This window comes from Sphaerodactylus townsendi, linkage group LG01 (genome assembly GCF_021028975.2).
Source record: "Sphaerodactylus townsendi isolate TG3544 linkage group LG01, MPM_Stown_v2.3, whole genome shotgun sequence".
Taxonomy (NCBI): Eukaryota; Metazoa; Chordata; class Lepidosauria; order Squamata; family Sphaerodactylidae; genus Sphaerodactylus; species Sphaerodactylus townsendi.
In genome coordinates, this window is record NC_059425.1 from 193,643,207 (window position 1) to 193,665,165 (window position 21,959).

Below are 21,959 nucleotides of genomic sequence, written 5' to 3' on the forward strand. Positions count from 1 at the left end.
AGGGTGTTGTGGGTTTTCTGGGTTGCATGGCCGTGTTCCAGTAGCATTTTCTCCTGGCGTTTCACCTGCATCTGTGGCTGGCATCTTCAGAGGAAGATTCTCTAAAGATGCCAGCCACAGATGCAGGCAAAGCGTCAGGAGAAAATGCTACTGGAACACGGCCATACAACCTGGAATTCCAGCTATGAAAACCTTCGACAATACATGGCAGAGTTGAAAAACTCCCTTAAGTTTCACTGGCATCCTCTTCCTTTTTGTTCATCTGCACTTCTATCCTTGGAACTGAGTGCAGATGTTGGCTCAAACATGGACTAACTGTGTGGCTTAACTGGAGACTAAAAACTAATCACAGAACCTGCACAGGAACTTTCGGTAGGATGGTGGTAGAAAGTGGAAGTCAATTTATGGTGACCCCATAGGGCAATGGTGGCGAACCTATGGCACGGGTGCCAGAGGTGGCACTCAGAGCCCTCTCTGAGGGCAAGCGCAGTCGCCCCTCCCCCCCCCCACACACATCTAGGCTGCCCTGGGCCACTGGGCTCAATTATTATCATTAAGCCTAAAACCTAGTTTTGGGGAAGCAGTGTAGGTAACCCTGTTAAGCGCTGTTAAACCCCACTGATTTTCATACGAAGTACTGAAGTGTGATCCTTTTCCTGGGAGTAAGCTCAGTTGCTGGCAATGGGGCTTGCTTCTGAGTAAACCCTCCTAGGGTCGTGATTCACCCGTTGGAAGAGTTGCACGGTTGCTTCAAAGCAAAGCCACTGACTACCACCAAGCTTACTGCCGAGTAACGCACGCCTCAGAGCCAACCATTTTTTCTAAACTAAAACCTCAGTATTCAGGTTAAATTGGCGTGTTGGCACTTTGCGATAAATAAGTGGGTTTTGGGTTGCAATTTGGGCACTCGGTCTCGAAAAGGTTCGCCATCACTGCCCTAGGGCAAGAGAGGGGCAGTTTGACTTTTCCTACCTCTGCATAGTGGCCCCGGACTTCCCTGGGGGTCTCCCATCCAAATGCTAACTGGGGCCAATTCTGATTAGCTTCTGAGAGCTGACAAGATTGTGCCAATCTGGGCCTTCCAGGGTCGTGCAAGAGGCATTCAGAGACCCCATTGCCTGCCTCTGCACAGTGAACATGGGTGGTCTCCCAACCACCTATTAACCTGCTTAATTTCTGCAATCTGATGAGGTCACATTAGCCTGGGCCATCCAGCTCATGGATCAGGTGAGATATGTACACCAAAAAAGAAACCAACGGAAGCCACTCCATCCAGTGGCATGCCACTAATGGGGACGTGGGGAATCCCATGTCCTCGGGCACACGCTTCTGAGCTTCACCCGGTTTCCTTGCAGGCTGGCAGGGCAGGGCAGGGCTGTCAGGAGGCCTGTATTTTGGGATTTTGCTTATGCTGCTGTTTCATTGCACTGGGGGAGGATGGTAGGGGTTAACTGCATTTCTAACTGTCTTTTCACTGTTGCTGTAGAATGTGGAGTAGCACCAGGTGGTGTCCAAGGTTGTTGCTTGCCCATCTCCTGTTATCTCCTTACACTTACTTTTAGGCGCACTTTCCCAGGCTGGGGGTGGGGGCGGGGGCTGCCAGTTTCTTAACTATTGATGTTTGCGCGGGCTTTTCCCAGTCTTGGCTTTGGCCAAGGAAGATACCGAACCAATACAGCTGCTGTTTTTCAACAAGAGCTTGTGTGTCTTTTTGAGATTCTGACACTGGCAGGGCAGGGCAGGGCAGGGTATGGGAAGGGCAGGGCAGGGCAGGGCAGGGCAGGGTGCCACAGCGGGCGGCCCAGGCAAATGCCGTGGCGCAGGCACCCATCCAAGTAGCCCCCCAAGCCCCGCCCTTCTTGCTGTCTTCCATAAGTGGGGTGCAGGGAGCTGGGCGTGGGGGGGGCATGGGGAGGCGGTCATGCCCCCGGCGCCATTTAGGCCCAGTATGCCACTGACTCCATTGCCCCACCATTCTGCAGTGCCGTAGGAGCAGTGGCGTAGGAGGTTAAAAGCTCGTGTATCTAATCTGGAGGAACCGGGTTTGATTCCCCGCTCTGCCGCCTGAGCTGTGGAGGCTTATCTGGGGAATTCAGATTAGCCTGTGCACTCCCACACACGCCAGCTGGGTGACCTTGGGCTAGTCATAGTTCTTCTGAGCTCTCTCAGCCCCACCTACCTCACAGGGTGTTTGTTGTGAGGGGGGAAGGGCAAGGAGATTGTAAAAGCCCCTTTGAGTCTCCTGCAGCCTCTTTGAGTCTCCTGCAGGAGAGAAAGGGGGAATATAAATCCAAACTCTTCTTCTTCCTCTTGTCGGTGCCAGTCATCAGTGACCCACCTGCAGAAGGCTGCCCTGCTCTGGCTGTGATCTCCTGCTTGCAAAGAGCTCCCATTTTTGCATAGCATCTTTCCATTCACACGTGACACTCAGCAGAGGACTCTGCAGGGAGATTTTAGTCTGGCTCTTTCTTCTCTCCCCTTCTCATCATACTGGTTTCTGTGTTCCCTGCCCAGTCCATCACTGGGTGGATGCCAAGCATTCCCTCTAATCCTTCAGAACGGCCATCTGGCACTACCCCTGTGGTAGGAACATTTGTAAACAGCAGGCCTCACGCGCAGGAGGACCAAGCCGTTTGGCTTCCCCTGAGAGTTCAAAGGTCAGTCAGCTGAGGCCCAGACTCTAGACTGTGTCTGAAGGAGGAAAGATAATTTGGGATGCAAAGAGATGCAGTCTTGTAGAGTTCCTGGATAAATTTAGGGATGCTGAGAAAAATGATGGAGATGGAAATCTCAGTCCCTGCTCCGCCTACCTGTTGTGGAAGTCTTGGGCCCGGCAGCCTCTCCTCTTTCTTGCCACTTGAAGAATGAAGAAGAAGGAGAAGGAGAAGGAGAAGGAGAAGGAGAAGAAGGAGGAGGAGTAGGAGTTTGGATTTATATCCCCCCTTTCTCTCCTGCAGGAGACTCAAAGGGGCTGACAATCTCCTTGCCCTTCCCCCCTCACAACAAACACCCTGTGAGGTGGGTGGGGCTGAGAGAGCTCCGAGAAGCTGTGACTCGCCCAAGATCACCCAGCTGGCGTGTGTGGGAGTGCACAGGCTAATCCAAATTCCCCAGATAAGCCTCCACAGCTCAGGCAGCAGAGCAAGGAATCAAACCCGGTTCTTCCAGATTAGATACACGAGCTCTTAACCTCCTACGCCACTGCTGCTCCTTTTTAAAAAAAATAAAAGAGGAAGAGCCTGAATTTATACCCCACCTTTCTTTCCTGTAAGGAGACTCAAAGTGACGTATAAACTCATTCCCTTCCTCTCCCCACAACAATCACCTTGTGAGCTTAGGTGGGGCTGAGAGAACATGACTGGCCCAAGATCACCCAGCAGGAACGTAGGGAATGGGGAAATCTATCCGGTTCACCAGAGAGATCTTCCCTCACCAAGATAGAGAAGCGGGGAATCAAACACGGCTCCCCGGATTAGAGTCCAACTGCTCTTAACCGGTACCCCACGCTGCACCCCACTTACAGAAGCCAGCAAGGAGGGCGGGGCTTGGGGGCCACTTGGATGGGTGCCTGAGTCACGGCGCTCGCCTGGGCTGCCCGCTGTGGCACCCTGCCCTGCCCTGCCCTGCCCTGCCCTGCCCTGCCCTGCCCTGCCCTGCCCTGCCCTGCCCTGCCCTGCCCTGCCCTGCCCTGCCAGCCTGCAAGGAAACCGGGTGGGACTCAGAAGCGTGTGCCCAAGGACATGGGATTCCCCACGTCCCCATTAGTGGCATGCCACTGGATGGAGTGGCTTCCGTTTGTTTCTTTTTTGGTGTGCATATCTCACCTGATCCATGAGCTGGATGGCCCAGGCTAACGTGACCTCATCAGATTGCAGAAATTAAGCAGGTGGCAGAGCTGGGAATCAAACCCGGTTCCTCCAGATTAGATAAACGAGCTCTTAACCTCCTACGCCACTGCTGCTCCTGCTGACCCCGTGGTACTCCTGCTGAGCCCCTATCAGACATGCCATCCGTTTGGCACCTTTTGGTGCTTATGGCCTGCCTCGGCGTGACATCTGTCCCCTTTTGCTTTTCTGGACTACCGGTAGCTGCTGCTCAGCTGCGGGCTCTTCTGACTGGGCCCCCCGTCTTCTCGCAGTTTCAGGGATACACACTTCTCCCATTCACTGATTAATCAATCAGAAAAACTGACAGCTACATGCATCAAAGTCGCTTGAGCAGACTAGCAAAGCTACAAAAACCCCAACCTCCTCTCAGTCTATGCAAAATACTATGCTGATCAATCAGCAGCAAGGAGGCCCAAAAGCTTAGCAGAATGACAATGCTTTTAATTAGTGGTTCTGAAATCTGAGAGAGACCGAACCCAGCTGATGGTTCTGCTGCAGGAAGGCCTCTGTGATTTATCTATTTGCTTCATATCTGTCCTGACTTTCTCCCCCATTGGAAGCGTAAACAGCTTACATCAGGGGTGGGCAATTATTTTTTCCATGGGGCCGCATAAGAAACAGAAAATATTGTGGAGGGCTGGGCCCTCCTCCCGTCCAGAGGGGGCGTGCTCAGGTCAGCCCTTCCCGCTCCTTGCCCTTCGGCGGCAGTTCGCATAGCAACAGTCACTCGCTCTCGCCACCCTCCCCACCTTTTCCTCTCACGGCGCTTGCGCAATGTGGCGGGGCTCCGAGGGTGGGGAGAGAACTACAGCTTTTTAAAAACTCTCTCGCGATCCTCCCCGTCTGTTCCTGACACCGCGCCTGCGTAAGAAGGCGGGGCTCCCAAGAGGGGGAAGTGCGCATGCGCGCGTGAGAGACCGAGAGAGGCTTTTAAAAAAATAATCCCAGTCTCGCGCCGCTTCTCCCGGCCGCCATTTTGACGACGGGTTCTTCTAAAGCAGGGGCCAGTCAGGGTCATCCGGCGGACTGGATGTGGCCCGCGGGCCGTATAATGCCCAGGTCTGGCTTACACTGTTCTCTGTTAGACCATGCGATTACAAATTGCGTGGCCGGCGTCTCAGTTATCATGCATTTCTTCAATTGTACCCGAGGCGTTTAAGTCTCCAATGCCAGGGTATCCCAGCAGCTTTTATGTGGGGTTTCACTTTGGATAGGCTCCTGGTCCAATTCAGTAGAGCAGGTACAATCACGATTCTTGTATAGAGTCCTGGGTATGCCTCATTGGGGCTTTCCGCACTACAGAAGGGAGCTAAGGTCGACTCAGTTCCCTTCAGTGGGGGGCGATTCCAGGCTGTCCACACAGCAACTTACTTGGCCCCCTGGAACCAAGCTAAGTGGGCGGGATCATCTTGGTGCCTGTTTCGCTCCTTGATCGTGATTGGAGCTTGTGTTACCATGGGAAACAGGAGCGTTCTTTTTTTTTTACAGTTTACAGTTTACAGTTACATGCCCGCCACGACTCTCCCGTTCTGCACATGCCACAAAAGCGGCTCCTGATTGGTTGAATGGATGAGGTGTCATTTCGATGCTTCCACACTTTGAAGCTTCGGAGCAGTATCAACCTTGTTCCAGCAGAAAGGTGCAGTTCATAACTGCGACAGGGATGTCACAGTTCTGAGGGGGGGGGGACTGAGACAAAACAATGTTGAGCTCAGTTGCAGTGCGGATACACTGAGGTGAACCTAGATAGAAACCAGTACAACTCTGTCAGTGCGGAAAGCCCCATTGTGTGCCCTACGCTGTTTTGTGCCTCAAGACTGGATAGCACCTCTTGGAGACAAGAGCCTGGCTTGCCACATTCAAATTTTGGTTACACCTCTGCTTTAACTGTGAAGCCATTTCTTTGATCCACAAATCCTTACAGCTACTTTATCACTGTAAAGTTGTGGGGGGTGTGTGTGTTGTCCGACCTTGAAAAGGTTCCCGCCGGAGGTTTTTGGCTTAACTCTTGGGAAGGGGAATTTCGCTGTTTTGGTTATCTTTCACTTGCTTGCTTGTCTGTGTGAAACCCTGTGTGAAATCCTGCCTTGTTTATACTCTTTGGGTGGGAGCCTGTCTGTTACCCTGTAAAAGCTGTTGATCGAGATCTGGGTTTCAGTTCTCGCATTGCTTGTTTCCGACTAAGAATGCCAGCTCAATAAAAAAACTCATAACAGTTGCTTTTGCCTGGACTATACTAGTTCGTTACAATCACTCTGAATGGTGAGGCCATATTGAATCCAAAATCCTCAAGCTAGGCTACTCTTTGGATTCCTTGGCCATTCTTTCATCTACAGAGATATTTTAATCCCTGAAAAGGAGGCTGCTGGATCAGGAACATCAATTCTTAATCGAAAAGGCCACCGGGTCTTGCTCACCTCTAGCCCTGGGTGTCCCCTGCATGGGAAGCAGGGAGGCTAAATATCTCTATCCAACAATTTCACCCAGGTTGCGTAGAGCAATGATGCTGGCTCGCTGCAATGCTTTTCCATCAGCTGCACTAAGAGGGAGATTTGCCAAAATCCCTTACCATCAAAGGCTTTGTGTGTGCAATGGGGACTGGGTAGACTCCCTAGTACACATCTTGCTCTACTGCCCCCTTTATACTGCACTTAGATCAAAACTGCTAACACCACTGTTAGCTAAAAAAGAACATGCTTCCAATTCACAGAAGATCGTCTTCTAATTAGACAATAGTAGCAGTGATGGAACTGATTCAGTAGCCAAATTCTTATAAATAAGTCAAGAATTTGGCTACTGAATCAGTTCCATCACTCAGAGTTTCAAGGGTAAACTTGACTAATACCTCCTTCCTCTCCTTCCTTTTTATTTTATCTTTACTACTACTACTACTACTACTACTACTACTACTACTACTACTACTACTACTACTACTACTACTACTACTACTACTACTACTACTAAGCAAGTTAAGATGGCAATAACCATATCTGTTATTTTTAGAAAACAGCAACACGAGAAGAGCTTTTACGTTGGCCTTTTACTCTCTTCCCTCCTTACTGCTAGAGGGAAAATATAAGAAAGTTCCTTACGAAAAAAAGGCTTTGCCCCGCCCCCTAGGTGAAATTGATCATATTGATCATATGTGTTTTTAGATGCCCCATGTACAAACAGCCCCAAAAGGAAATTCTTAGTCCTGCCCTGTCTGGCTTAACCGGCCTAAATCACAAAGATTTACTGGACTATACATTGTCGGGCAGAAACCAGAAAACCACACGGGAAATGGCCCGTTTCTGTGCACTTATCTGTAAATATAAAAAGAGATATTCTGTGGCCAAATTGTTAAGGGAAGGGAAGATTAGATCAGCTCAACTTTTAGATGACATGGCCAGAAGTCCAGCCTTTTAGTCAGTCCTTATAGGCTTCCTGTTTAGCAAATATTGTATGAGCCTTTTATACTTAAATTTTTATCTCTGCTCCAATCATTGTATTTCTACTTACTGTATCACAATTTAGGTGTAATGGCAGAGGTGGGATCCAGCAGGTTCTCACAGGTTCCCGAGAATAGGTTGCTAATTATTTGTGTGTGCCGAGAGGGGGTTGCTAATTGGTGATTTTGCCATGTGATTTTTGGCTTAGTTACGCCCCTCCTCTCAGCAGTAGCGTGCAGAACTTGAAGCAGTCTAGCAGGAGGTGCACCAGCGTGCGTGGCAGCCTGCGCCTGCGTGCATTCATTTCCTGCCCAAGGACCTGCGCAGCGGCTGCGTCCTTGCCACAGCCCTGCCCAGGAATGCCCCACCCCTGGAATGCCCGGCCACGCCCCCATTGTGCCCCGCCCAACCCCATTGGCGCTACGCCACACTTTGAATCCCATCACCATGGGAACCTGTTACTGAAATTTTTGGATCCCACCACTGTGTAATGGTATTTCAAACATAAGTCACTGAAATTTTTTTTATATAAATTATTTAATTCCTGCGAACATCCTCTCTATCAGCAATTTGGACTATGTACTATCTCTGACCTGTGTTTTATTGTTGCTGAATTGTGTATTTTTGTTTTGTTCTGGTCATTGACCGTAAATAAATGATTTGGATTTGGACTTTGGATTTGGACTGTCGTGTTCTAATCTAACTAGCAGGTGAACAGCAGTTCAAACGATTAATAATCGATTGGGAGTAAAGCAGCATCTACATCTTTCCTCAGGGACAGAATCCATAATTGCCAATTTTTTGTATAAACTTCCGCAGGGAGAAGTTTAATTTGATGTGTTCTTTTATCCAATATAAACAATTGTTGCACCTTGTTCTTCCAATCTTCCAATAATGGAATCACGCCAGTTTTCCAAAGTTTTGCCAAAGAAAGTCAAACTGCTAAGATTAAATAAAACAGCAAATAAATAAATAAATAAATCAGTAAATATGATTAAATAAAACAGATTCATTAGCCATATTCGGACCCAACAGGTAAGTTAAAGCATCTTTTAAAAAAATTCCCTATAATTTTTTTCAATTTTGGCATGTATTATCGACCAGTAATTTTTAATCTTCGGGCAGGTCCACATTTCCAGCAATTGGGTAAGTTTTTGTAATTCATTTTAGATAACATGAGTCAAGTAATTCCTATAAAATAGTTTTAAATGATGTTCCCAATTATCTGTATTGGGTGAGAATTTATACATCCTCTTCCAATATCCCTGCCATTGGTTTACAGTGATAGGTCTATTGTAAGGAATTCCATAGAAGCAGAAATAAAAGGCTCTTTGGTGTAAAAGACCGTTTAATCAGACATCTTAGAAAAGCCTATGTATAATGCAGAGTGGCAGGAATGACATATTTCCGCCGCCAGAAGCACAGGTTATAACCCCATCCATCCTATCCCCCTCCCCGCTTCCGGTATGGGAACGGAGGTCTCTATCTCCCTCGCAGAGCTAAGGTCTCCGCCGCAGGAGCGGGCCCATCGCCTCGGCTAGAATATCGTAGTCAGCGCTTGGGGCAGCCGACCCGGCCATCAACACTCCACTGAATTCATTACACTCTGCCTCCCTTAAAAGAAACTTCTCCCCCCCAGGTTGCAGCGGAAAAGCGCCATGGAAAGTTGGTAGAAATGAGGGCGGGCGCCACAGGCTCTTCGGAATGAAATTCCATTGATTATACCTAGAGGAATACTCCCACCCAAGAGACTCAATATTGTAAGCGCTTACGATTAAAGCGAGAGTCCAGGATGAAGGCCAATTTCAGAATGCTTGTACATCAATAATAGTCGGTGGGGGTCTTCTCCGGCGGGTCGTACAGGCATCGGAAACGGGAGCCTCTTTGAGTAAACTGGAATGGAAGACAGGATGAATGTTACTAAGAGAGTTAGGCAAATCCAATCGGGCAGTGACATCATTAATCACTTTAGTAATCTGAAAAACACTAATCTTTTGCCCGAAGTTTTAAAAAAAAATTTATGCACGCCTCTTGAGATTTTTGGTAGACAAATACACCCAGGCGCCTACACGCGAGAGGGGAAACTGAAGCGGTGCTTATCCGCTTGCAGCTTTTGGGAGTCTTTAGCCTGTTGTAGGGCAAAGTCTGGACCGTTTTCCACCCCTCGGCCAGAGACGAAATCCATTGTTGAAATTCTGGAGGATCCAATGCTTCCGCGAGAGGTAGCGTTGGCGCAACGGCGGGAAGGATGACCTGACACAATTTCTGGCGGGTCTTTTTTAATTCGCTATGAACCGTGATTGTTATAGGCGTATTCCGCAAACGGAATTAGCTCAGACCAATCATCTTGGTGGTAGTTGGTGTAACAACGTAAATACTGCTCTAGGGTTCTGTTCGTTCTCTCCGACTCACCGTCACTTTGAACGTGGTAGGGGGCGGCAAATCACTGGGCGGCCCCTAACAACCCTAGAAAAGCTTTCCAGAACTTTGAAATGGAATTGGGGTCAGCGGTCGGAGACCACACCTTAACGTGGGGGCGGAGTGTAGACGCAGTAAACATGCTGAATGAACAGACGCTACTTAACTTAGGAGCGGAGGGGATGGAAGCACAGTAAATGTACCGGGCTCTTATTAGGAAAATAAGTCCACCACCACCCACAAGACCGCGGCTGCTATGACTTTTCTGGCAAATCTGTGAATAAAAATCCATGGAGATGACTTCCCAGGGGCGGGAGGCGGCCACCGGGAGAGGTTTCTAACAGACCGCTTGGGGCTTCTTCCTGAACGCTCTTGGCTTCCGCACAAACAGAGCAAACTTTAATATGCCCTCACCTTTGAGCATCGCGCGCACGCCAGAACTGACGGCGTAAATGTAGAGTTTTTAGAAAGCCAAAATGTCCAGCCGAGCGGGCATCATGGTGCAGGCCTCGAGAACCTGCTTGGCGTGGAGGCGGGGGGAGGCACGCATTAACAATCCCCCTTCCGCCAAACGGACATTCTCCTCCAAACGCAACTGGGAGTCACCTTCCTCCACCGGAGGCTCACGTGAGTCCCGCCTTCTCTCAAGTTCCTGTAGGAAAGGAGAGACCAGGCTGGGAATGGGCGGAGAGGGAGGAGTGGATGTCTGAGATCGTGGGTGACAGCCAGCCCTAATTGGGAGGGGGAGAGAACAGTGCGCTGAATGTCCCGGGGTAAGCTGGCTCCACCCCCCTCCCCGGGTAGAAGCTGCGAGAGCCGATCAGCCAGTTTTATTGGTTTTTCTCCGGGGAAAAAAATGACCGTGAAAGATAGAACGAGAAAAGAAATCTGCCCAAACGAAGTTGCTTCATGGACATCTTGAGGGGGGTGGAGAGGGCTGCCAAGTTCTTGCGATCCCACCAAATCCTTGAAGGGCAGGTGCTTAGCCCCTTTCCAGCCAGTGTGGCTTCAAGTGGAGAGTGCTACTTTGATGGCCGCAGTCTCTTTATCCCCTACAGTCCAGTTGAGCTCAGCACCGGAGAATTTCTTTGATAAATAAGCACATCGAACCAGCTCTACCATCTTTATTTTCTGCAAACAGGTGGGCTGCCCCAAGCTACTTGTCCGGAGGCATCCACGCGGAACTACAAATGGGAGATCTGGACTGTGGGTGCTCTTGCAGTGGATAGGTTCGGGTAGTAAAAGCAGATTTTAAAAGCTTGAAAGTTGGCTGGTCTGACATTCTTTTAGACCAGGAAAAGGGGGGGGCTCCGGGTTTCCAGCAGTCAGTGGATCTTTCCCCTTAGTGCGTATAAGAGGTCTGTCCGAGTGGTGAGAGTCAGCTCATAGCTTAATTGGGGTATAAAGTCATCGAGAAATTAGCAAAACCCAGGAAAAGATTGGAGCTCCTTTCGGTTGGTAGGGCAGGCCATTGAGGATCTGCATCGAATCTTTAGTAGCAGGATCCATTTTCAGGCCCCTCGGCTAGACGATCCGGTAAAACCCAAATAGTCAATAGAGGTTTGGTGGAAAGAGCATTTCTAAAGTTTGGCAAAGAGGGGAGTTGTTGAGCAAACGCTTCAATACTTCCCGAACCAACGCCCATGCTCCTCCATGGTTTGGCGAATAAATTAAAACGCCATCTAAGTACACAACTGCTCCCTTGTACAATAAATCATGGAGAACTTCGTTGATGAGGCTTGCCATAAAGTTCTAGGGGCTCCACTTTAACCCTAATGGCATTATCAAGTATTCAAACTCGTCCAAACTTCGTGTTAAATGCAGTCAAGTGTCTCATAGCCTTCTGCAATTCTGACCCTGTAGTAAGCTTCTCTCAAGTCCAATCTTAGAAGATGCGCGCCCTTGCCCAATGCGCCTAACAGGTCCTTGATTGGCCGCATGGCAAAGGATACTTATCGGCTGGACAGAGAGACCGCATTGAGTCCTCGGTAATCTGGTGCAGAGCCGTAGAAAGAGCCATCTTTCTTTTACAAACAATACAGGAGCAGCATGTGTGTGTTTGAGTAGGCTCCGCTTTCGTGATGAACCTCAAGCGAAAGCTGAATGGTTCTTGTCTAAGAAGGCACGAAGTTCCTTCTCCTCATTGGGACTCATGCGGTAGATTCTACCCCTTTGGGCAGCTGCTGCTCTGGCTGTATTACGATTCTTTTGCAGTCAGCGTGTCTCTATGGGTGGTAACTGATCGCATTCTTGCTCCTGGAAATACTCTGGCTAAATCTTGGTAAGCCGGTGGAATGCCGGTAGAATCGGAGTAATGAGCTGGCATCGCTGATGAAGCCAGGGGTGTGCTCAGGAGAAGTCGAGTTGTCCCCCCAATCCATGTGTTCACCGTGAGAGGTGGCCAGTGTGAATTCTAAGATCCTTTCCTTCCAAAATGAATTCCTTTGGTTCATGTAACAACAACCATGGCATGCCCAGAATCCATGGAGGTTTAGCCACTGGCTGTTTCAGAATAAAACTAATTTTCTCCAATGGTCGGCGCAGCGGAGGAGAACCGGGTTGGTGGCGCTTTTGAACTGGCCGGTCCTTTCGCTTCCCGGTGAGGACTGCCGCCCATTTGGGTGAATGGTATGGGCTTAGCCAGGGGATTTGGTCTAGACTCAGTTCCTCCGCCACCAAATGGGGCCGTGATTACAGCAACAAATGGGAGCAGCCAGAATCTACAGCAGGGCTGAGGGCTATAATGCTAGCAGTATGCTTAGCGGGGTTGCCAGCCAGAAACGCTTTGATTGTGATGGGGCGCCAGTGCCTTTCACCTTTTGCCACCGTAAGGTCTTCGAGTCGAACCCATGTCCATGGGGCTGAAGAAAGGCACACAGCTGCTCCTCCTCTGGGTCAGCCTCTTCATTAACTGCCTGGGATACCGCGCCTGTTGGGGGCGCCCTGGAATTCGTGGATGGCTCGTTAGATTAAGCGCAGCCGGGGCGGCCGGTTTCTGTTTTTTCGGGCAGTTGGCGGCCAGATGACCTGGTCCTCCGCAGCCAGAGTAAAGATCACAATCCCAGTCGGCGACGGGCGCTTCGAGGTGTGGTCTCGGTAGGGGCGGCTGGGTTTGGCTTGGTGGTTGCAGTGGTGGTTTTTAGCGCATGCCCCCCCCAGCACGGCCGTGATTCCAAACGACTTTACTTAATTTGGGATCCCACCGAATCCAATCCAGCCGAGTAGTGCTGGGATCCGAACAAAACACCGCTTTCTTACCGCAACTCTGCTGTCGCACAGCATCCGGTGAAGCATTCGCGATTTGATGCGCTCAGGCCACTCAGGAGGGAGTCGAGCAGCCGCCGCATCGGTAAATTCACTTTCGGCAATTCTGCAAACGAAGCGCTGCCTTTGCTGGATAGATTTGATGGTGCTGAGATAGCTTCATTCGTTCAGCACCCGGATCTTGGAAGCGCAGCCCTTAAGGCTTGCTTGAGGAATGCGGTAACTGCACCGTAAGTGAGTATCCTCTTCATCTTGTAGGTATTCAAAAGAGTCACGGAATCTAAAGTCGGGCTGGCCGCTTCCATCCAGGACTACCGGAGCCGGATGTCCCGGGGATTTTTTTCGCTAGCCAGACCGTATAAATCGTCATAGTCCTCCATGAAATTTGCGGCATCACCGAAGTTGCAGATGAAGTAGGGAAGTTTGGCAGCGGTCCAATCGAAACGGGCAGGTATTGAGGCCTGTAGTATCCCCTCTCCACGTTCTTTACCACAAGGGCGGTGGTTGGGCGCGAGGTTGAGCAGGCTGAGGCAGCGTGCTGCGCAGGGGCTGGAATCGTGGAGGTGGAGGTACTAACGCCGGTGACGCTGGCATGCTCTGGTGTGGAGCCGGTCCTTGGAAGGTGGCAGGACTCCAGCAAAGGCCGCCTTTGGCGCCGGCTGTACCCAGTGACAGCTTAGGACTCCAACTTGGGTTGTCCTGTTCTGCTTGCTCTTTCCAGTTCCCTCTCCTCCGCAGCTAGCTCTCTCTCCTGCGCAGTCAATGCATCCCGGGTCTCTTTGCAGGTTTTCACGCCTTGCTCGCAGCTGTTCTCGCTGCCTCTTCCCATAGCTGCCGCTCACGGGCCACATGCTTCTTGGGCATCTCGGGCGAGGTCGGCTCCCACTTCCTCATCCCAGCTCTCTTTCGAAGCGGGAGAGGGAATAGGATCCGGATGGGGGAACAGGCTCTCTCCGGACTCCTCATTCTCTGAACGTGGCGAGAGGATCGCCGTGCTAACCGGGTGGCCTCCATCGGGCATCTCTGTGATCCAGCTGCTAATCCGTGGATCTGGGGCCACGGTGGATCTTCTTGGGAGCCTCACCAAAAATAATGCGCAGTCCAGGAATCACTCATCGGAGTCCTCCCGCGCTGCCGCGATGAAAGGTGGTCAGACCCGCCTCCTCCGTGACAGGCTGGGCTGCATCTGAGGTTTGTAATCCACATGGAAACGGGCAGATATCCGGATCCACAGGCGCTCGATCCATATGACAGCCTCCCAAACGCACTCCATATGTAAGTCCACATGATCGCCTTCCTCGTCCCTCGCAGCCAACGTGGAGGGTGGGAAGACTCGCACGTCGATCGGAGGACGGGAAAGAGTTACCAGCGAGACCCGCTTCTCCCGCCGGGCAAGGTTCCTCCAAATCCAGAAGGGATACCAAGCTCTCTTTGGGGGCAATGACTCTGTTGGTGCAGAAATATTCAACCTCTCCATGCCGGTAGACACCAGAGGTCCAATTTCCTCGCATCATAGGAAGATAGGATGAACGATAGATTCCTGCTACAATGTAAGGAATTCCATAGAAGCAGAAATAAAAAGGCTCTTTGGTGTAAAAGCACGCTATTCCAGACATCTTAGAAAGCTCATGTACACGCAGTGGCAGGAATGACATTTCCCGCCAGAAGCACAGGTTATAACTCTATCCATCCCATCCCCCTCCCGGCTTCCCATGGGAACGGAGGTCTCATCTCCCTCGCAGAGATAAGGTCTCCGCCGCAGGAGCTGGCCCATCGCCCGGGTTGTGGAATGTAGTCAAGGCCAGGCAGCCGACCTGCTCATCAACACCACTGAATTCATTACACCAACAACATGAATCAACACATTTAAAATCCAGCAGCAATCATATACAATTTAAACAATAACAGTAAACCAATAAAACGGTAAAAACGGGCGCCCGATCCCAAGGCTAAAAGGGAGAAATAAGTAATAGGAAAAAAAAACATTTTGAAAATGTTTTCCAAAAAAATTATTTCTGCCGTGTGACATGACCTATTGCTGTGTTCAGATTTGTGAGTTGGGGCATGTTCTATAATGTGATGGTGACTTTGAAACGACCTGGTGTAAAAAATCATTGCTTGGTCATGGTGGGGGAGGGCGGTTGTCCATGGGGGGGGGGCGCCAAACTCCAGTTTGCCTAGATACACCACTGGGCATAGCTACAAGGGGGCTGGGGGGGGGGGTGCGCGTTGCACCAGACACACGCCTGGAGGGGCATCAAACTCCAGTTTGCCTAGTTACGCCACTGCCCTAGAAATAAGATATGATGACTTCCTCCAAATATGGAGTCCTTTGTCTTTTTAAAGGTTGCTTCCTTCGCCAACACATCAATGATTTATGAACGTTCACGTATCCGATTCTTGCCTTCCCACTATGGGCTATGAAAAAGCATCATTATCTTAAGAAACCATTTTAAAAGTTGCATTAGAAAATCTGCCCTTAAAAAACCCACAAAACCAAACCAAACCAAACCAGAACTATCCTCATTGGCTTTAAAAGCCATCTGGCCTCACTTAAGCCACCAAATGTACATTTGATTCCTCCAGGGATGGTTTTGTTGCACAATGCTGGCTCATTGCCCTCTGAGAAAGTCAGGGATTTAATGCATGCCACCAAGTTTCCCTAGCTCTACTTCTGTTCTGTACAGATGCACTGGTGGGGTTTTAAAAGCCTAACCTGGTCCCTAGACTTAAAAAAAATGACCCTAAGAAGATTCACTTAGGCAATAAACTGTAATAGTATAGTCTTCATCTTGGGGCAAGACCTGTGACAAATGTCACTATCTATTTATCCTTAAATTATCTGTGGAAGTGTTTATGTACTATGAAACATTCCGCATGAGCTAGACAGGAAGCTATAAAATATTTTATGAGAAGTGCACATGGCTGACGGCAGAGTTTTAAAGCAAATGTGGTCCCATCTAAAGCTGAGGAGTGCCAGAAAAGAATTATTTCCACTGCAATCCTGCTTTGACCCTGGGCACCCAATTTCCAAAGACATGACTTCCAAGGCCCAACTTTGCCAGGTGCTGATCCACCTCCAGAGGACTGTACCAACCTTTCTGACAGTCTGAAAGGGGAGAAGACAGCAGGAAGAGAAGCAAGATCCCATCACACAAATACAGGAAACGTTAATCTAGAGTTATGTTGGTCCGTTTTTAACAGTCTTCCTTCTGCTATGACTTAAGGTAGATAACAGCAAACACCCAAAACTTCAAAGGTGTTGTAGTTGTGACTCTTACATCATATTCTCCTAGAGTGTGGCCTAAATGTGGATGTACGAGCATGTCTGATTCACCCTCTATTAATGTCTAAGAGAATACAAAGTTCTTCTTATGCTGTACGTTTTCTTTGAGAGGACTTTTCTTTTGATGTTACTTGAACAGTTGCTTCCTTTTTGGCGATTATTTTGAAACAGTAGCCATTGTTTTACTGTTCTTATTTTGTTCATGGTTGACGAACAATATATTATTTTATATTTTACTGTTGTTGTTTTATGCTAATAAAAGGCACTGACTGACTGACTACAGTGGTCAAAAAGAAAAAAAAGAATCTAGAATTCATACCAGCAGATGTCAGTTCGAGCTTTTGACCATTTGAGCTTTTGAAGCCTTGTGGCACGGAGTGGTCAGCTACAGGCCAACAGTCAACGCTCCGCTCACGACCTGAGTTCAATCTTGACAGCAATTGATTTTAAGCAGCTGGTGCAAGGTTGACTCAACTTTCCATCCTCCCGAGGTTGATAAAATGGGGGTGAAGTGTAGGCGACTGGAGAAGGCAATGGCAAACCACCCTGTAAACATAGTCTGCCTAGTAAACGTCACGATGTGATGACGTGACCCCATGGGTCAGTAATGGCCTGATGCTCGTACGGGGACTATCTTTATCTTTATCTTTGCCTAAAGCCCTGAAGCCTTAGCATGAAAAACAATGCCTTGTAAGCATGGTTAGGGTTCTACATCTTTCTTAAACATGTGGAAGAAGAAGGAGGAGGAGTTTGGATTTATACCCCGCCTTTCTCTCCTGGAGCAGCAGTGGCGTAGGTGGTTAAGAGCTCGTGCATCTAATCTGGAGGAACCGGGTTTGATTCCCAGCTCTGCCGCCTGAGCTGTGGAGGCTTATCTGGGGAATTCAGATCAGCCTGTACACTCCCACACACGCCAGCTGGGTGACCTTGGGCTAGTCACAGCTTCTCAGAGCTCTCTCAGCCCCACCCACCTCACAGGGTGTTTGTTGTGTGGGAGCAAGGGCAAGGAGATTGTCAGCCCCTTTGAGTCTCCTGCAGGAGAGAAAGGGGGGATATAAATCCAAACTCTTCTTCTTCTTCTTCTGTAAGGAGACTCAGGGTGGTCTACAAGCTCCTTTCCCTTCTTCTCCCCACAACCGACACCTTAAAGTGAGGTAGGTGGGGCTGAGACAGTTCCGAAGAACTGTGACTGGCCCAAGCTCACCCAGCAGGAATGCAGGAGTGCAGAAACACATCTGGTTCACCAGATAAGCCCCTGCCATTCAGGTGGAGTGTTGCTTATTTTTGCAGGACAGCACTCTGAAGCATAGTCGAGCTGGTCACAGCCATGGCTGGTCTCCTTCGATCCAGTCCTATTATCTAGGCACAGAGAAGAAAATCACGAGTCCAAACGAACTCTGGCAGAACCACTAGAACTGAATCCATGGCAAACATCTGTCTGCCCGAGACAGATACGAACGTGGCTTGTTCACCACGCCTGCACACGGCCTCCCTGCCTCTCTTCACTCGTGGAAGGTGAATGCAGACTTTCAGAAGAAACTGGCGAATATACAACAGGGTTATTGACGGGCCTCCAACCCTTCTCTCATTTGTATCACGTTATGCCTCTGCAGCTGAGCGGTAGAGCATCCGCTTGGCGGGCGGAAGGACGTGGGTTCAACCCGCCGGCAGCTCCAGTGAAAAGGATTGGGTAGTTGGTGATGTGACAGACCTTCGCCCAAGCCCCTGGAGAGGTGTCGCCACTCTGCGTAGACCGTGCCGACTTTGACGGACCAAGAGCCTAGTTCAGTAGAAGCAAGCTCTGTATGTACATATATGTAAATATATGATGTGGCAATGAGTCCTGAAACCATTTTTTGTTATTCCAGCCTCTCTGTGTTCAATGGACCTGGGGATCAGGATAAAGGTTTGTGATGGGGTGATATAGCAAAACTGAAAGGTCCCAAGAATGTTCCATTCACCTATTATGCAAATACACTCTGGCTGCTCCAAGATAGTGAGACAAAGCAGGGCTTGTTTTCCTTATAATTTTTGCTTCTTGGCTTATGAAGAGAAGAGAAAGGTTATTATATGGGCTTACTGGGCAAACCTAGATTTTATAAATAATTGCCTGTCAGAATGTTCAAGATAGACAAATATACAGCAGACCAACAAAAACACGATCTGTCACATTTCTGAGAGAAATATATATTGAGTCTTCATTCTTTAAGAGTGTAAGTGTATGAGCAAGAAAGAAATGCCAGAGCTTTTCCTGCGTAGGCTTTTTTTTAAAAGAGTAAAATCTGGGAGCGACAGCAAGAGAAGGAATTTTTATTCCAGTTCTTCTTCTGCCCTGTGCGCCTGCAGATCGAAACCAAATACAATAAATGCTGGTGTCCTTTTTAAAAGTCTGGATGTTTATGGAAAGCATATAATTTTCCATCATTATACATGCCAAGGAAAATAAGAAATGATGATAAAAAGAAAAGTTTAATCATACATTTCAACAAGCACAGACAGATCCGAAACGTTGCTCTCGCCTTTTAATGCACTGTGCGGCACACGATATTTTCATTGCGTTAACATGCAGATTAGATCCAGAAGGGCATTCCAAAGCAGATCTTCTAGAGCAGAAGAAAGCCATGATAAGACAGTAGTGTGTCATGTTTGTGAATGTCCCGGGTTGAATTCTTCACATCTGGGGCTAGGTTATTATTTATACTGCAGGAGTGCTTGTCCATGGGTCCAGCCAGAGCCTTTCCCCTGTTCTCCATAGAACCTGGGGTCTCCACTGCTACAGCCTTGATGTACAGCAAAGAGAATTCTGTAAGGATAATACAAATAGAATGGAAGGAAAGGCACTGTGTGAAATGGTCCAGGAAAGAGACTATGAAGCCTCAACTGAAAAGATATGAACACAGAGTCTTCAGCAAAGGTTAGGTGGCATGGGATGGAAGTTTGACTCAACAAAGTACTGAAAGCAGGGAACCCGATTGGGGATGGGGGGCGGCTTGTTTCAGCCCCTAGTAAGACATGACTGTTTTGAGCTATCACTTTCTTCACAAAGTTTTCTTCACAAAGTTGGCCTGGTTTATTTCACAATTTTAAAGTTATCATAGGGCCTTTCCCCACTCTCCCCTATCCCCCCTATGCCGCGCGCTGCTCTCAGCGCACGGCATCCCTGGCGCGCCCCGGCATCCCCCACGCCCTTTGCAAAAGCGCCAGGGATGCCTCGCGCTGAGGGGGCACGACAGCGGCAGCTTCGGGGCGGCTGCGCTGTCGCCGCCCCTCTCGTGGGGAGTGCCGGGGGACCCCGCGCTACTCTCAAGTAGCGCGGGGCTTAAGGTAAGTGGGGAAAGGCCCTGAACCTGGGCACAGTTCAAATGCCCACAATTTAAGTACAGTTCAACGTATTGGTGGTGGTGGTGGTGTGCATAGTTCTTGGTAGCATACATTCACCCATTCTTCTGAGAGCAAAGCACCAATTCTTTCCCATGTCAAAGTTGGAGGTTTGATTTAGCTGGAAAGGTTTACTGGAAATGCAAAAGGCTCAAGCTACATATCATGTTGGAGTTCTGTCACTGGAACTCCAGATGCCCCTAAAAAGGACTCAAGAGAAAGTTGGGGGGGGGGGAGAAGGGGGAGGTACAGATCGGGGTTATGGTGCTGGGGGATATTTCTTTCCCCTCTTCCTGCCGGTACTATTTTCCCAATCAAAATGTTCCACTCTTGCTCCTTAAGTCTCAGTAGGAAAAAAAGACAGGCATGCCTCTTGTGACTGCCTTTTTCCTGCCCTATGGCTTAAAGTAACCAGGGGAGCATTTCTGATGTGGGAAACAGCACAGGTTATTTGCCCTCAAAAGGCTCTACTCCCTCAGTTTTGATAAGTCACTGTTCTCAGTGTGACTGGGAAAAAAATCCAGTCTTAAAACAGTGACTCATGTACAGAATTAACAAGTCAGGTAAATCTGCTGTCTCTCAGCTTCAGGTGTGATACGGAAAGTCACCTCCTGTGAAGTGAGGCTTTGCGCTCACAGCAAAAAGGCTGAAATATGGTGGCTTGTGAAGAAAGTTGTCATAGCTGGGATGAGATTTTCACCTGCTACTTCTGAGCTCATTACTTCTTTGTTTAACCACTGACTTTTTAAAAATTACAATAAACACCTAACAGCTTTCTTAGCTTGGTTTAAACTGCAAACATGGTGATCAATAAGACCCCCCCACGCACTAGTAGCGTAGCGCCAAGGGGACAGGGGTGCGTGCGATACACCGGGGGCGCGCCCCTGTGGGGGCATGGCAAGGGGTGTGACGGGGGTGTTCTGGGGCGTGGTGGGGACAGACGGGGGTGTGGCAGGGGCACAGGGGGCACGCGTGTCCTGGGCGCAGTGCCCCCTTGCTCAGGCCCCGCCCCATTCTTCACTTGATTAGAAAAAAACACGGGGCACAACTGGTTTCAAGAGCAACACAAAGAACATCCTGGCTTTTGGGAATGAAGTTCTGAAATCTGCCTTATAAAAAGGACATGGAACAATAAATTTTTAAAAGGAACAAAAGTCGAGATGTGTGGGCTGTCAGCAATAAATCTATTGGAAAGTCTAAAATGGTTTGACCTGCTTTCTCATCTACCTACACAATATCCCACACACACACACACACACACACAGTGAACAGGTTTTTTTTTAAAAAAAGAAAACTTATTTATTTTCCTCCTTCTGTGAAGGGGGGTGGGGAAGTCACCTTAATATAACTCTGCCTTTCCGGTCGATCTGGCCACATCCACGTTAGCAAGCAAGAAAAGTCATCCCGTTTCTGCGGTAGGCGCTCTGTCAAAGAAAGAGAAAAATCTGTAATGAATTATCACGTTGACTTAAACAAGGAAAGGGGGCAGAGAGCGGAGCGAGGCTTTTCTTCCTGTTTTGGAGACTCTTCTGGCTGCAATCTAATAGTGAGCTTAATCTGAACATTTCTGGTGGGGAAGTATTAGGCAACCGCGTTTTCTATTAAAAGATCTGTGTGGTTAGGCCAGCGGTCGGTGGTTCTATTTCAAGATGTGCAAACGTATGGGTTCCTATTTTGTTAATTACCTAATATATAAATAAATTGGGGGAAGGGTTTTTAAATTACTATTATCTTAATCTGTCCTTTGTAAACCCATGCAGTAGCTCTACTATACACAAGATTCACTTCTGTCTGGAGCTACTTGGCTATTTTAGATTTCTCGCACAGTAATTTCACAATCTGGGATAATTACACTTGTGGCTATATAAACAATCCTTAGTAGCAGGACAATATCCATCACATGATCCACAAGATAGGAGCTTCCCTCGTGGCATCATGTGATTTTGATTTCTATCTACTTTGGAAAAGGGGCAGATGTGACCTCTGAAGACAATGTTATGATGTGAAAAATGCATAAAATTGCAACTTGGGAATTGCTGAACTACTGACTTGTCAGGAAAGAGTAGAGTAATAGTTGGACATAGGCAAGCAGACAGACAGACAGACGATGATAGACAGACAGACAGACAGACAGACAGACAGACAGACAGACAGACGGGAACTCATCTAAAAAACCGTGTTGGCTCAGTGATGTGGTGGGGAGGGGGGAAGACGGAGCTTCCAGTTTCCTCCCTACCCTGTTTTTGCCAGTTGAAAGGATGGTGGGGCAGGGGTGGAGCGAGGGAAAACTGCGCC

At 48.8% G+C, this 21,959-nt stretch overlaps 1 long non-coding RNA gene across 1 annotated transcript; it reads right to left on the reverse strand.

The window, feature by feature from the left end:
- Nucleotides 1-18,736: 18,736 nt before the first annotated feature.
- Nucleotides 18,737-21,650, reverse strand: LOC125436182. The gene is made up of 2 exons (XR_007245013.1): nt 21,003-21,650; nt 18,737-19,089 (listed from the first exon to the last, which is right to left on the reverse strand). It is a non-coding gene; the product is annotated as an uncharacterized LOC125436182 (long non-coding RNA).
- Nucleotides 21,651-21,959: the final 309 nt, after the last annotated feature.